General features: G+C 43.6%; 17 non-coding genes across 17 annotated transcripts; all 17 read right to left on the reverse strand.

Annotated features, from left to right (window-relative positions):
• Nucleotides 1-915: 915 nt before the first annotated feature.
• On the reverse strand, nt 916-988 carry trnar-ucg (transfer RNA arginine (anticodon UCG)). Its single transcript has one exon. It is a non-coding gene; the product is annotated as a tRNA-Arg (tRNA).
• A 314-nt stretch (nt 989-1,302) lies between these two features.
• trnar-ucg (transfer RNA arginine (anticodon UCG)) lies at nt 1,303-1,375 on the reverse strand. The gene has a single exon. It is a non-coding gene; the product is annotated as a tRNA-Arg (tRNA).
• Nucleotides 1,376-2,076: 701 nt separating this feature from the next.
• On the reverse strand, nt 2,077-2,149 carry trnar-ucg (transfer RNA arginine (anticodon UCG)). Its single transcript has one exon. It is a non-coding gene; the product is annotated as a tRNA-Arg (tRNA).
• A 315-nt stretch (nt 2,150-2,464) lies between these two features.
• trnar-ucg (transfer RNA arginine (anticodon UCG)) lies at nt 2,465-2,537 on the reverse strand. The gene has a single exon. It is a non-coding gene; the product is annotated as a tRNA-Arg (tRNA).
• A 312-nt stretch (nt 2,538-2,849) lies between these two features.
• trnar-ucg (transfer RNA arginine (anticodon UCG)) lies at nt 2,850-2,922 on the reverse strand. The gene has a single exon. It is a non-coding gene; the product is annotated as a tRNA-Arg (tRNA).
• Nucleotides 2,923-3,237: 315 nt separating this feature from the next.
• Nucleotides 3,238-3,310, reverse strand: trnar-ucg (transfer RNA arginine (anticodon UCG)). Its single transcript has one exon. It is a non-coding gene; the product is annotated as a tRNA-Arg (tRNA).
• Nucleotides 3,311-3,622: 312 nt separating this feature from the next.
• Nucleotides 3,623-3,695, reverse strand: trnar-ucg (transfer RNA arginine (anticodon UCG)). The gene has a single exon. It is a non-coding gene; the product is annotated as a tRNA-Arg (tRNA).
• A 314-nt stretch (nt 3,696-4,009) lies between these two features.
• On the reverse strand, nt 4,010-4,082 carry trnar-ucg (transfer RNA arginine (anticodon UCG)). Its single transcript has one exon. It is a non-coding gene; the product is annotated as a tRNA-Arg (tRNA).
• A 314-nt stretch (nt 4,083-4,396) lies between these two features.
• On the reverse strand, nt 4,397-4,469 carry trnar-ucg (transfer RNA arginine (anticodon UCG)). Its single transcript has one exon. It is a non-coding gene; the product is annotated as a tRNA-Arg (tRNA).
• Nucleotides 4,470-4,783: 314 nt separating this feature from the next.
• trnar-ucg (transfer RNA arginine (anticodon UCG)) lies at nt 4,784-4,856 on the reverse strand. Its single transcript has one exon. It is a non-coding gene; the product is annotated as a tRNA-Arg (tRNA).
• A 701-nt stretch (nt 4,857-5,557) lies between these two features.
• On the reverse strand, nt 5,558-5,630 carry trnar-ucg (transfer RNA arginine (anticodon UCG)). The gene has a single exon. It is a non-coding gene; the product is annotated as a tRNA-Arg (tRNA).
• A 315-nt stretch (nt 5,631-5,945) lies between these two features.
• trnar-ucg (transfer RNA arginine (anticodon UCG)) lies at nt 5,946-6,018 on the reverse strand. Its single transcript has one exon. It is a non-coding gene; the product is annotated as a tRNA-Arg (tRNA).
• A 312-nt stretch (nt 6,019-6,330) lies between these two features.
• trnar-ucg (transfer RNA arginine (anticodon UCG)) lies at nt 6,331-6,403 on the reverse strand. Its single transcript has one exon. It is a non-coding gene; the product is annotated as a tRNA-Arg (tRNA).
• Nucleotides 6,404-6,718: 315 nt separating this feature from the next.
• trnar-ucg (transfer RNA arginine (anticodon UCG)) lies at nt 6,719-6,791 on the reverse strand. The gene has a single exon. It is a non-coding gene; the product is annotated as a tRNA-Arg (tRNA).
• A 312-nt stretch (nt 6,792-7,103) lies between these two features.
• trnar-ucg (transfer RNA arginine (anticodon UCG)) lies at nt 7,104-7,176 on the reverse strand. Its single transcript has one exon. It is a non-coding gene; the product is annotated as a tRNA-Arg (tRNA).
• Nucleotides 7,177-8,369: 1,193 nt separating this feature from the next.
• trnar-ucg (transfer RNA arginine (anticodon UCG)) lies at nt 8,370-8,442 on the reverse strand. Its single transcript has one exon. It is a non-coding gene; the product is annotated as a tRNA-Arg (tRNA).
• An 807-nt stretch (nt 8,443-9,249) lies between these two features.
• trnar-ucg (transfer RNA arginine (anticodon UCG)) lies at nt 9,250-9,322 on the reverse strand. The gene has a single exon. It is a non-coding gene; the product is annotated as a tRNA-Arg (tRNA).
• Between the last annotated feature and the right edge of the window lie 5,917 nt (nt 9,323-15,239).

The following is a 15,239-nucleotide window of genomic DNA, read 5'->3' on the forward strand; positions in this document are numbered from 1 at the left end:
TCTACAACAGCAATCAAGATCCATCATGCTGATGACAACCACGAAGGGACTCGAACCTTTAATCTTCTGATCCGAAGTCAGACGCCTTATCCATTAGGCCTTGTGGTCTCTTGCTTCAGAACTAACCACAAACATTTTAAGATAGCTTGTTTCCAATTACAAGAACACCATTCCTTAATTAGGCATCTTCAACAGCTTGAGAGGAATCAAGACGGACCCAGTTCAGAGAAAGGAACAAAATTCTGTGGACAACGAGGAAGCGACTCTCAATCTTCTCACCATAAGTCAGACGCCTTATCCGTAACGACATGTATTCACTTCTTGCTAATTTAACCACACACACTTTGAGACAGACTGTTTCCTACAACATGGGAACAACTTTTTCCATCAAACATCTTCGACAGCTCGACTGGAGTCGCGATCCATCAAGTTCAGATCAACACTTTGAGATGGCTTGTTTCCAAAAACGAGAACAACTTATGGCTTTTAAAGCTCTTCAACAGCAATCAAGATCCATCATGCTGATGACAACCACAAAGGGACTCGAACTCTTAATCTTCTGATTCAAAGTCAGACGGCTTATCCATTAGGCCACGTGGTCTCTTGCTTCAGAAGTAACCACAAACATTTTGAGATAGCTTGTTTCCAATTACGAGAACACTATTCCTTAAGTCAGACGCCTTATCCGTAACGACATGTATTCACTTCTTGCTAATTTAACCACACACACTTTGAGACAGACTGTTTCCTACAACATGGGAACAACTTTTTCCATCAAGCATCTTCGACAGCTCGACTGAAGTCGCAAACCATCAAGTTCAGATCAACACTTTGAGATGGCTTGTTTCCAAAAACGAGAACAACTTATGGCTTTTAAAGCTCTTCAACAGCAATCAAGATCCCTCATGCTGATGACAATCACGAAGGGACTCGAACCCTTAATCTTCTGATCCGAAGTCAGACGCCTTATCCATTAGGCCACGTGGTCTCTTGCTTCAGAACTAACCACAAACATTTTGAGATAGCTTGTTTCCAATTACGAGAACACTATTCCTTAAGTCAGACGCCTTATCCGTAACGACATGTATTCACTTCTTGCTAATTTAACCACACACACTTTGAGACAGACTGTTTCCTACAACATGGGAACAACTTTTTCCATCAAGCATCTTCGACAGCTCGACTGAAGTCGCAAACCATCAAGTTCAGATCAACACTTTGAGATGGCTTGTTTCCAAAAACGAGAACAACTTATGGCTTTTAAAGCTCTTCAACAGCAATCAAGATCCCTCATGCTGATGATAATCACGAAGGGACTCGAACCCTTAATCTTCTGATCCGAAGTCAGACGCCTTATCCATTAGGCCACGTGGTCTCTTGCTTCAGAACTAACCACAAACATTTTGAGATAGCTTGTTTCCAATTACGAGAACACTATTCCTTAAGTCAGACGCCTTATCCATAACGACATGTATTCACTTCTTGCTAATTTAACCACACACACTTTGAGACAGACTGTTTCCTACAACATGGGAACAACTTTTTCCATCAAGCATCTTCGACAGCTCGACTGGAGTCGCGATCCATCAAGTTCAGATCAACACTTTGAGATGGCTTGTTTCCAAAAACGAGAACAACTTATGGCTTTTAAAGCTCTTCAACAGCAATCAAGATCCATCATGCTGATGACAACCACAAAGGGACTCGAACTCTTAATCTTCTGATTCAAAGTCAGACGGCTTATCCATTAGGCCACGTGGTCTCTTGCTTCAGAAGTAACCACAAACATTTTGAGATAGCTTGTTTCCAATTACGAGAACACTATTCCTTAAGTCAGACGCATTATCCGTAACGACATGTATTCACTTCTTGCTAATTTAACCACACACACTTTGAGACAGACTGTTTCCTACAACATGGGAACAACTTTTTCCATCAAGCATCTTCGACAGCTCGACTGAAGTCGCGATCCATCAAGTTCAGATCAACACTTTGAGATGGCTTGTTTCCAAAAACGAGAACAACTTATGGCTTTTAAAGCTCTTCAACAGCAATCAAGATCCCTCATGCTGATGACAATCACGAAGGGACTCGAACCCTTAATCTTCTGATCCGAAGTCAGACGCCTTATCCATTAGGCCACGTGGTCTCTTGCTTCAGAACTAACCACAAACATTTTGAGATAGCTTGTTTCCAATTACGAGAACACTATTCCTTAAGTCAGACGCCTTATCCGTAACGACATGTATTCACTTCTTGCTGATCTAACCACACACACTTTGAGACAGACTTGTTTCCTACAACATGTGAATAACTTTTTCTATAAAGCATCTTCGACAGCTCAACTGGAGTCGCGATCCATCAAGTTCAGATAAACACTTTGAGATGGCTTTATTCCAAAAACGAGAACAACTTATGGCTTTTAAAGTTCTTCAACAGCAATCAAGATCCATCATGCTGATGACAACCACGAAGGGACTCGAACCCTTAATCTTATGATCCGAAGTCAGACGCCTTATCCATTAGGCCACATGGTCACTTGCTTCAGAACTAACCACAAACATTTTGAGATAGCTTGTTTCCAATTACGAGAACACTTCCTTAAGTCAGACGCCTTATCCGTAACGACATGTATTCACTTCTTGCTAATTTAACCACACACACTTTGAGACAGACTGTTTCCTACAACATGGGAACAACTTTTTCCATCAAGCATCTTCGACAGCTTGACTGGAGTCGCGATCCATCAAGTTCAGATCAACACTTTGAGATGGCTTGTTTCCAAAAACGAGAACAACTTATGGCTTTTAAAGCTCTTCAACAGCAATCAAGATCCATCATGCTGATGACAACCACGAAGGGACTCGAACCCTTAATCTTCTGATCCGAAGTCAGACGCCTTATCCATTAGGCCACGTGGTCTCTTGCTTCAGAACTAACCACAAACATTTTGAGATAGCTGGTTTCCAATTACGAGAACACTATTCCTTAAGTCAGACGCCTTATCCGTAACGACATGTATTCACTTCTTGCTGATCTAACCACACACACTTTGAGACAGACTTGTTTCCTACAACATGTGAACAACTTTTTCTATAAAGCATCTTCGACAGCTCAACTGGAGTCGCGATCCATCAAGTTCAGATAAACACTTTGAGATGGCTTTATTCCAAAAACAAGAACAACTTATGGCTTTTAAAGTTCTTCAACAGCAATCAAGATCCATCATGCTGATGACAACCACGAAGGGACTCGAACCCTTAATCTTATGATCCGAAGTCAGACGCCTTATCCATTAGGCCACATGGTCACTTGCTTCAGAACTAACCACAAACATTTTGAGATAGCTTGTTTCCAATTACGAGAACACTTCCTTAAGTCAGACGCCTTATCCGTAACGACATGTATTCACTTCTTGCTAATTTAACCACACACACTTTGAGACAGACTGTTTCCTACAACATGGGAACAACTTTTTCCATCAAGCATCTTCGACAGCTCGACTGGAGTCGCGATCCATCAAGTTCAGATCAACACTTTGAGATGGCTTGTTTCCAAAAACGAGAACAACTTATGGCTTTTAAAGCTCTTCAACAGCAATCAAGATCCATCATGCTGATGACAACCACGAAGGGACTCGAACCCTTAATCTTCTGATCCGAAGTCAGACGCCTTATCCATTAGGCCACGTGGTCTCTTGCTTCAGAAGTAACCACAAACATTTTGAGATAGCTTGTTTCCAATTACGAGAACACTATTCCTTAAGTCAGACGCCTTATCCGTAACGACATGTATTCACTTCTTGCTAATTTAACCACACACACTTTGAGACAGACTGTTTCCTACAACATGGGAACAACTTTTTCCATCAAGCATCTTCGACAGCTCGACTGAAGTCGCAAACCATCAAGTTCAGATCAACACTTTGAGATGGCTTGTTTCCAAAAACGAGAACAACTTATGGCTTTTAAAGCTCTTCAACAGCAATCAAGATCCCTCATGCTGATGACAATCACGAAGGGACTCGAACCCTTAATCTTCTGATCCGAAGTCAGACGCCTTATCCATTAGGCCACGTGGTCTCTTGCTTCAGAACTAACCACAAACATTTTGAGATAGCTTGTTTCCAATTACGAGAACACTATTCCTTAAGTCAGACGCCTTATCCGTAACGACATGTATTCACTTCTTGCTAATTTAACCACACACACTTTGAGACAGACTGTTTCCTACAACATGGGAACAACTTTTTCCATCAAGCATCTTCGACAGCTCGACTGAAGTCGCAAACCATCAAGTTCAGATCAACACTTTGAGATGGCTTGTTTCCAAAAACGAGAACAACTTATGGCTTTTAAAGCTCTTCAACAGCAATCAAGATCCCTCATGCTGATGATAATCACGAAGGGACTCGAACCCTTAATCTTCTGATCCGAAGTCAGACGCCTTATCCATTAGGCCACGTGGTCTCTTGCTTCAGAACTAACCACAAACATTTTGAGATAGCTTGTTTCCAATTACGAGAACACTATTCCTTAAGTCAGACGCCTTATCCGTAACGACATGTATTCACTTCTTGCTAATTTAACCACACACACTTTGAGACAGACTGTTTCCTACAACATGGGAACAACTTTTTCCATCAAGCATCTTCGACAGCTCGACTGGAGTCGCGATCCATCAAGTTCAGATCAACACTTTGAGATGGCTTGTTTCCAAAAACAAGAACAACTTATGGCTTTTAAAGTTCTTCAACAGCAATCAAGATCCATCATGCTGATGACAACCACGAAGGGACTCGAACCCTTAATCTTCTGATCCGAAGTCAGACGCCTTATCCATTAGGCCACGTGGTCTCTTGCTTCTGAACTAACCACAAACATTTTGAGATAGCTTGTTTCCAATTACGAGAACACTATTCCTTAAGTCAGACGCCTTATCCGTAACGACATGTATTCACTTCTTGCTAATTTAACCACACACACTTTGAGACAGACTGTTTCCTACAACATGGGAACAACTTTTTCCATCAAGCATCTTCGACAGCTCGACTGGAGTCGCGATCCATCAAGTTCAGATCAACACTTTGAGATGGCTTGTTTCCAAAAACGAGAACAACTTATGGCTTTTAAAGCTCTTCAACAGCAATCAAGATCCATCATGCTGATGACAACCACAAAGGGACTCGAACTCTTAATCTTCTGATTCAAAGTCAGACGGCTTATCCATTAGGCCACGTGGTCTCTTGCTTCAGAAGTAACCACAAACATTTTGAGATAGCTTGTTTCCAATTACGAGAACACTATTCCTTAAGTCAGACGCATTATCCGTAACGACATGTATTCACTTCTTGCTAATTTAACCACACACACTTTGAGACAGACTGTTTCCTACAACATGGGAACAACTTTTTCCATCAAGCATCTTCGACAGCTCGACTGAAGTCGCGATCCATCAAGTTCAGATCAACACTTTGAGATGGCTTGTTTCCAAAAACGAGAACAACTTATGGCTTTTAAAGCTCTTCAACAGCAATCAAGATCCCTCATGCTGATGACAATCACGAAGGGACTCGAACCCTTAATCTTCTGATCCGAAGTCAGACGCCTTATCCATTAGGCCACGTGGTCTCTTGCTTCAGAACTAACCACAAACATTTTGAGATAGCTTGTTTCCAATTACGAGAACACTATTCCTTAAGTCAGACGCCTTATCCGTAACGACATGTATTCACTTCTTGCTGATCTAACCACACACACTTTGAGACAGACTTGTTTCCTACAACATGTGAACAACTTTTTCTATAAAGCATCTTCGACAGCTCAACTGGAGTCGCGATCCATCAAGTTCAGATAAACACTTTGAGATGGCTTTATTCCAAAAACGAGAACAACTTATGGCTTTTAAAGTTCTTCAACAGCAATCAAGATCCATCATGCTGATGACAACCACGAAGGGACTCGAACCCTTAATCTTATGATCCGAAGTCAGACGCCTTATCCATTAGGCCACATGGTCACTTGCTTCAGAACTAACCACAAACATTTTGAGATAGCTTGTTTCCAATTACGAGAACACTTCCTTAAGTCAGACGCCTTATCCGTAACGACATGTATTCACTTCTTGCTAATTTAACCACACACACTTTGAGACAGACTGTTTCCTACAACATGGGAACAACTTTTTCCATCAAGCATCTTCGACAGCTCGACTGGAGTCGCGATCCATCAAGTTCAGATCAACACTTTGAGATGGCTTGTTTCCAAAAACGAGAACAACTTATGGCTTTTAAAGCTCTTCAACAGCAATCAAGATCCATCATGCTGATGACAACCACGAAGGGACTCGAACCCTTAATCTACTGATCCGAAGTCAGACGCCTTATCCATTAGGCCACGTGGTCTCTTGCTTCAGAACTAACCACAAACATTTTGAGATAGCTGGTTTCCAATTACGAGAACACTATTCCTTAAGTCAGACGCCTTATCCGTAACGACATGTATTCACTTCTTGCTGATCTAACCACACACACTTTGAGACAGACTTGTTTCCTACAACATGTGAACAACTTTTTCTATAAAGCATCTTCGACAGCTCAACTGGAGTCGCGATCCATCAAGTTCAGATAAACACTTTGAGATGGCTTTATTCCAAAAACAAGAACAACTTATGGCTTTTAAAGTTCTTCAACAGCAATCAAGATCCATCATGCTGATGACAACCACGAAGGGACTCGAACCCTTATTCTTATGATCCGAAGTCAGACGCCTTATCCATTAGGCCACATGGTCACTTGCTTCAGAACTAACCACAAACATTTTGAGATAGCTTGTTTCCAATTACGAGAACACTTCCTTAAGTCAGACGCCTTATCCGTAACGACATGTATTCACTTCTTGCTAATTTAACCACACACACTTTGAGACAGACTGTTTCCTACAACATGGGAACAACTTTTTCCATCAAGCATCTTCGACAGCTCGACTGGAGTCGCGATCCATCAAGTTCAGATCAACACTTTGAGATGGCTTGTTTCCAAAAACGAGAACAACTTATGGCTTTTAAAGCTCTTCAACAGCAATCAAGATCCATCATGCTGATGACAACCACGAAGGGACTCGAACCCTTAATCTTCTGATCCGAAGTCAGACGCCTTATCCATTAGGCCACGTGGTCTCTTGCTTCAGAACTAACCACAAACATTTTGAGATAGCTGGTTTCCAATTACGAGAACACTATTCCTTAAGTCAGACGCCTTATCTGTAACAACATGTATTCACTTCTTGCTAATTTAACCACACACACTTTGAGACAGACTGTTTCCTACAACATGGGAACAACTTTTTCCATCAAGCATCTTCGACAGCTCGACTGGAGTCGCGATCCATCAAGTTCAGATCAACACTTTGAGATGGCTTGTTTCCAAAAACAAGAACAACTTATGGCTTTTAAAGCTCTTCAACAGCAATCAAGATCCATTATGCTGATGACAACCACGAAGGGACTCGAACCCTTAATCTTCTGATCCGAACCAGATGCCTTATCCATTAGGCCACATGGTCTCTTGCTTCAGAAGTAACCACAAACATTTTGAGATAGCTTGTTTCCAATTACAAGAACACTATTCCTTAAGTCAGACGCCTTATCCGTAACGACACGTATTCACTTCTTGCTGATCTAACCACACACACTTTGAGACAGACTGTTTCCTACAACATGTGAACAACTTTTTCCATCAAGCATCTTCGACAGTTCGACTGGAGTCGCGATCCATCAAGTTCAGATAAACACTTTGAGATGGCTTGATTCCAAAAACGAGAACAACTTATGGCTTTTAAAGTTCTTCAACAGCAACCAAGATCCACCATGCTGATGACAAACACGAAAGGACACGAACCCTTAGTCTTCTGATCCGAAGTCAGACGCCTTATCCATTAGGCCACGTGGTCTCTTGCTTCAGAAGTAACCACAAACATTTTGAGATAGCTTGTTTCCAATTACAAGAACACCATTCCTTAATTAGGCATCTTCAACAGCTTGAGAGGAGTCAAGATGGATCTAGTTCAGAGAAAGGAACACAATTCTGTGGACAACCAGGAAGCGACTCTCAATCTTCTCACCATAAGCCAGACGCCTTATCCGTAACGACATGTATTCACTTCTTGCTGATATAACCACATACACTTTGAGACAGACTGTTTCCTACAACATGTGAACAACTTTTTCCATCAAGCATCTTCGACAGCTCGACAGGATTCGCGATCCATCGAGTTCAGATAAACACTTTGAGATGGCTTGATTCCAAAAACGAGAACAACTTATGGCTTTTAAAGTTCTTCAACAGCAATCAAGATCCATCATGCTGATGACAACCACGAAAGGACTCGAACCCTTAGTCTTCTGATCCGAAGTCAGACGCCTTATCCATTAGGCCACGTGGTCTCTTGCTTCAGAAGTAACCACAAACATTTTGAGATAGCTTCCTTCCAATTACGAGAACACTATTCCTTAAGTCAGACGCCTTATCCGTAACGACACATATTCACTTCTTGCTGATCTAACCACACACACTTTGAGACAGACTGTTTCCTACAACATGTGAACAACTTTTTCCATCAAGCATCTTCGACAGCTCGACTGGAGTCGCGATCCATCAAGTTCAGATAAACACTTTAAGATGGCTTGATTCCAAAAACGAGAACAACTTATGGCTTTTAAAGTTCTTCAACAGCAATCAAGATCCATCATGCTGATGACAACCATGAAGGGACTCGAACCCTTAATCTTCAGATCGGAAGTCAGATGCCCTATCGATTACGCCGAGTGGTCTCTTGCTTAAGAATTAACCACAAACATTTTGAGATAGCTTGTTTCCAATTACAAGAACACCATTCCTTAATTAGGCATCTTCAACAGCTTGAGAGGAGTCAAGATGGATCTAGTTCAGAGAAAGGAACACAATTCTGTGGACAACCAGGAAGCGACTCTCAATCTTCTCACCATAAGCCAGACGCCTTATCCGTAACAACATGTATTCACTTCTTGCTAATTTAACAACACACACTTTGAGACAGACTGTTTCCTACAACATGGGAAAAACTTTTTCCATCAAGCATCTTCGACAGCTCGACTGGAGTCGCGATCCATCAAGTTCAGATCAACACTTTGAGATGGCTTCTTTCCAAAAAGAAGAACAACTTATGGCTTTTAAAGCTCTTCAACAGCAATCAAGATCCATCATGCTGATGACAACCACGAAGGGACTCGAACCCTTAATCTTCTGATCCGAAGTCAGACGCCTTATCCATTAGGCCACATGGTCACTTGCTTCAGAACTAACCACAAACATTTTGAGATAGCTTGTTTCCAATTACGAGAACACTATTCCTTAAGTCAGACGCCTTATCCGTAACGACATGTATTCACTTCTTGCTAATTTAACCACACACACTTTGAGACAGACTGTTTCCTACAACATGGGAACAACTTTTTCCATCAAGCATCTTCGACAGCTCGACTGGAGTCGCGATCCATCAAGTTCAGATCAACACTTTGAGATGGCTTGTTTCCAAAAACGAGAACAACTTATGGCTTTTAAAGCTCTTCAACAGCAATCAAGATCCATCATGCTGATGACAACCACGAAGGGACTCGAACCCTTAATCTTCTGATCCGAAGTCAGACGTCTTATCTTTTTTTTTTTTTTTTCTCTTTATTATAAAAATACATCTACAATATTTGCTTACACTTCAGCTTACACAATATATATATAAATATATAGCACAGCTCAGAACACCATGTACAAATTACCAGCTTGATCACCTGTTAAATTCCTGCTTTAACAATCTCTCTCAATACAACCATAAACTGAAAACAAACAGCAAAAAAAACAACCACCAAAAGAACACTCAAAACCTAAACACCAAGCCCCCCCCCTCTTCCTTCTCTATGAATCTACAATCCTTCAAAAATACCTTCTCAAAGTCCCCATGTCCATACTTGTACATCAGTCCCACATCCTTTTTTAACATCCCCACAAATATGTCCCACACTTTTACCCTCTTAGCTTCAAAACGTGCCAAGTTCCGCCTTAAGTACACTGCATATCTTGCATGGGACAACACATAGTTCAATAACTCTATATTTACACCCCTCACTCTCTCCCACACACCAAACAATACTAAACACCTCCAATCAAACCTTCCTATCCATTCCCCCCCCCAGTATGACGCCAATAATAGCTTAAGCCTTACATAAAACCCAGACACAGAGTTGCATTCAAACATCATGTGCATCAAGTTTTCATCCTCCTCCTCACACACATCACACACCCGCGACACTGACCTGTCTATCTGATGAATCACCACCTTAGTGTAAATCCTGTTGTGCCTAAGCATGAAATCAAAATGTGTACATTCAAGACTATTAAGTTTCACCATTAAATTACCCCACAAACATTCCATATCCAATCCCGGAAACACACACCTCCACACTTTCTCTGAGGCAGGTACCCTAACCTTCCCAGCTAGCAGAGCCCAGTAGATATCTTTTACCCTGGCAGAGGACAGTGCCCGGCTAGACTCCCCCGTCCCCACCTGTAAGTCAGGCAATGTTCCCACATCCCCCACACACACAGAACTATCCAGAATCTCAACCCACTCCCTAGGGAAGCACTCCTTTAACCTCTCAAAGACCCCTAACACTGTCCCTCTGCCGATATCCCACTCCACTGCCCAGATAGTGTCCAGGATTGCGTGATCCGTCAGGAACCCTGGGATCACCTCATACCTAAAATCCCGAACCCTCACCATACCTGCCTTCATGAACACCTTACTCTCCAAAAGCCTTCCCCTTGATTTCAGCACAGGATTTAAAAACACCGGCATATTCAAAATCACCCCTGCTGATACACATGAATAGTTAATTTGTGGCAAAAGCTCCCCCCAAGCCCTGAACACCTCCTTATAAAACTCAGGTGCCCCTGCATACATCCCTGGCTTCAGACACATTAACAGGCCATAATCCCCACAACCACTAACCTTATGTACCCAGTGGCGAAAAAACTCCATCCACCCATGACCCTGCTCCCCATACAAACATTTCTTCACTGTCTTGACCCGCATGGCTTTCAGTTTAACTTCAATGTCCATTAATTTCAACCCCCCCTTAACATAATCTGCAATCAGAACATCATGAGCAATCTTAACCGCTCCCCCACCCCCACCCCACAAGAAGCCAGATACCATCCCCTTGATTTCCTTCAACACCCACACAGGCATATCCAAAACACCTAATACATAGACACATTTAGACATCAGCAAAGCATTCACCACCACCACTTTACCCCTTAATTTCAATTTTCTTTGTTTCCAGAAGTTCAAAGTGGTCTTGATCTTGTTAATCACCCCAGTCCACGTAATGTCTCTGGCCTCACATTCATCCACCCCAATATTCACACCCAAAACCTTCACATAGTCCTTGAAAGTTCTAAAAGGAACGTTACATGTGGATATGTCCATTTCTTTTGCACACAACATTTCACTTTTCTCAACATTCACCCTTGCCCCAGATGCCTTCCCATATATATCAAAACATTTCATTAAACATTTCACACTCTCCACATCCATTACAGTACATGTTGTATCGTCAGCATAGTGATGCAGGACACTCACTCCTCCCCCTGGCATTCTCACACCACGGACACCACAATCACTCTTAACAAATGCTGCCAAGGGCTCCACTGAAATGCTGTAAAGCATTGCAGACAGTGGGCATCCCTGCCTTATAGACCTGCCCAGTGGAAAGGAGTCAGTCAGCACCCCATTACACTTCACAACACTTCGTGCTGCCCCATATAACAGCTCCACCCATCCTCTCAATCTAGGCCCAAACCCAAACCTTTCCATGGTCTCCAGTAGGAACCGGTGCTCCACTCTATCAAAAGCCTTGTTCAGATCCAGGCAGAGCACTACCCCTCCCACATCCTGCATATGCCTCACAACATCCCTGATAGTGCATATGGTGTCTGCAATATCCCTCCCCGGAACCCCATAAGCCTGAGTAGGTGCAATGATACTTCCCATCACCTTTTTAAGTCTGTTGGCTAGTATTTTAGCCAACACCTTATGATCAATGTTCAGTAAAGAAATAGGCCTATGATTTTCAAGTTTCAAATGACTCCCCTTCCCTTTGTAAAGCACTGTTAAAACTCCTAAGGCCATTGACTCAGGCACCACCCTCCTCTCCTCCATGCACTCAAACACCCGCATCAACAGAGGGGCCAGGATCCCACTAAATGCACCATAGAATTCAGCAGTAAGGCCATCTGAACCTGGACTTTTATTTAAATTCAGCCCAGATATTGCACCTGTGACCTCATCCCTCGTGATATCAGCCTCACACATCCCCACATCCTCCACCGCCACCCTTGTCTTCACAGCTTCCAGCACACTCTCCATACACTCCTCCTTCACCCCACCCGAAGTATATAAACTCTCATAGAAAGACTGTACCGTGCTTAAAATACCCACCAGATCTGTAACTCTCTCCCCTTGGTCATCGATCAGCTCAGTAAAATAACTCTTCTGCTGCCTCCTCTTTTCTAGCCCAAGAAAAAATGCTGTGCTCCTCTCCCCCTCCACCACGTACCTTGCTCTACTCCTCACCACTGCCCCTGTGCACCTATGCCTGTCCACAGCCCTCATCTCCTCCCGCACCCTCAAATACTCTGCAGTGTCATATCCAGCATCAGCCTCTATCATTCCCAACTCAAAGGCCATCTGTGACTTAAGGGCTTTCTCATCCCGCCTCCTCCTCTGACCAGCTTGCCTAGCAAAACCCATTGCTATCTGCTTAAACTTTACCTTCAACCCCTCCCACCACTCACACACATCCGATTCATACAGACGTTCAGACATGGCATCACGCACACACTCTTTCACTGCTACTCTAAACCCCTCATCCTTCAACAGACCAGTATTAAAGCACCACAATCCTCCCCCCTTCCCCTCCCGTACCTTCCCCAACCTGCGTCCCTGTACTCCATCCCTCCCAGCAGGTGTACACATGCTTCATGTGCTACACACAGATCAATACGTGACTGCTTCAGCTCCCCCATTACCCACTGCCGCCGGGAGAACACCCGCTCATCTGGGTGGCCCTCCCTCCACACATCCACCAAGACCTTCCCCTTCATTATTCTTCGCAACACATCACGGGATGAGTCTGATACAAAGCATGCACTTCTTGAGATATCCAACCTATCCATCTTCACATTAAAATCCCTGACAAACATACAATTCCCCACACACAACCTTTCCAGAGACATAAACAGTGTCCGTCTATCAATTTCTATATTTGGAGCATACACATTATACAGTACATACCCCACACCCTGAAATTTAAACCCTACCCCTACCACCCTCCCACCTGTGTCCGTGTACAATAAATGCACTCCAGACATTACACCCGGCCTGACCAAAATAGCCACCCCACACACTCGTTCTCCCCTATTGCTCACAAATATTTGTCCATGCCATCTCTGTCGAACATCTCCCATGCACTGCTCGGTCCAATGAGTTTCCTGTAGGCACAAAATGTCCGCTGGGAAAGCTTCAACCACAAGCTCAAATTTTTCCATGCTTCTAAGCCCATTTGTGTTGATTGAAACAACATTGACCATAATGAACAAGATAAAAAGAATGTCACAACCACCCATTATCTTTCAGAGCTTTTGTCCTTCCTCTGTTTCTTTTTCCGGGCCGGCAATGGCTTTTTTCCCACCACCTGCTCTCCATTGCCACTCCCCATTACTCCATTTGAGGACCCTTCTCCTGACGGCTCCTCTTGTGAACCCTTCCGTTTGTCACCTCCCACAGGATTCGCTCCTCCAAAGATCATCTTCCCAGCAGCTGCAGACACCCCAGGACGTGTCACCTTTCCTTCTCTCTGCTCATCTGCATCAGCTTTGTCTGGCTCCTCCTCGCTCTCAAGAAGCACACAGTCCAGACTGGCACCGATATCCTCCCCCACCACTCCGGTCTCCTGCCCGGATTCAGGCTCCATATGCTCCTCTTCCGCATCGTCTTCCTCCAACGCCTCCTCACTGCCACTTTCCTCCAACTCAGTCTCCTCCACCACTCCTGTTCCTTCTTCCCTGGGGTGGGCAGCTCCAGCCGTTCCACCCGCCTGGGAACAGACACACTGCCCGTCATCCCTCCCACATCCAGCACAGCCACGATCTCCCCCACTTTCACATTCCCTTGCGTAATGCCCCTGTCTCCCACACTTGTAACATGCAAAGTCAGGACAGTCCCGCAACACATGACCAGGCTGTATACACAGTCTGCACACTTTGACCTGACGGTCATGAATCACTCTAAAGTACTCCATGCCTTCCATTGTTTCAAATCTTGTTGAGTACGGCAGAGATCTCACAGTGTTATTAAACTTGACCTTCAGGAAGCGTGTTCCATCTGCAATCCTTGTCCCCGGCCAGAAACGCCTCTTCACTGCTGAAGCTGCCTCCACACCCCATGTAGTAAGCCGCTCCACAAAAGCTCCGTCAGAAATGTACACCGGCAGATTTAGGAACGAGACTACCATCTCATCCATCGACAGATCCTTCGCCATAATGTTACATCCCCTTATTTTGAAGCCATCCACCAATTTCTCCTTCCCTCTTAAGTTTGACATGGTAACTTCATACCTTTTGGGGTCCTTGAAGCGGCAGCCACACACCAGTCCACAAACCTCCTTTATCCCTCTCAACAGTTCCATCATTGTAATCCGCTCTTCACCGGCAATCTCCACAGCTACAGTCAAATCCTTTTCAAATTTCAGGTCAGCTCTTTTACCTCCAACATCCTCATCCTGTTGTCTGCTCACCGCCTTCTTCACCATTATATTTTCCATCTTCTTAGCAAAGTCCCCCAATCAGCAAGAGCTGTTGGGGGATTTAGTGCTTCAGTGAACACCTCTTTCAAATCCAAACACAAGTAAAAACCAGATGAAAAAGTATAGCAAACAGAAGGAAAAAAAAACTCTCCAAACAAACACACAGTCCACCTGCTCTCTGTCCAACACTTCCTGAATTCACTTCCTGAAAGGGGCGTTGCCATGCTGGTTTGGCCGTCAAGACGCCTTATCCATTGGGCCACGTGGTCTCTTGCTTCAGAACTAACCACAAACATTTTGAGATAGCTTGTTTCCAATTACGAGAACACTATTCCTTAAGTCAG

This window comes from Osmerus eperlanus, chromosome 11, assembly GCF_963692335.1.
Source record: "Osmerus eperlanus chromosome 11, fOsmEpe2.1, whole genome shotgun sequence".
In the NCBI taxonomy this organism is placed as follows: Eukaryota; Metazoa; Chordata; class Actinopteri; order Osmeriformes; family Osmeridae; genus Osmerus; species Osmerus eperlanus.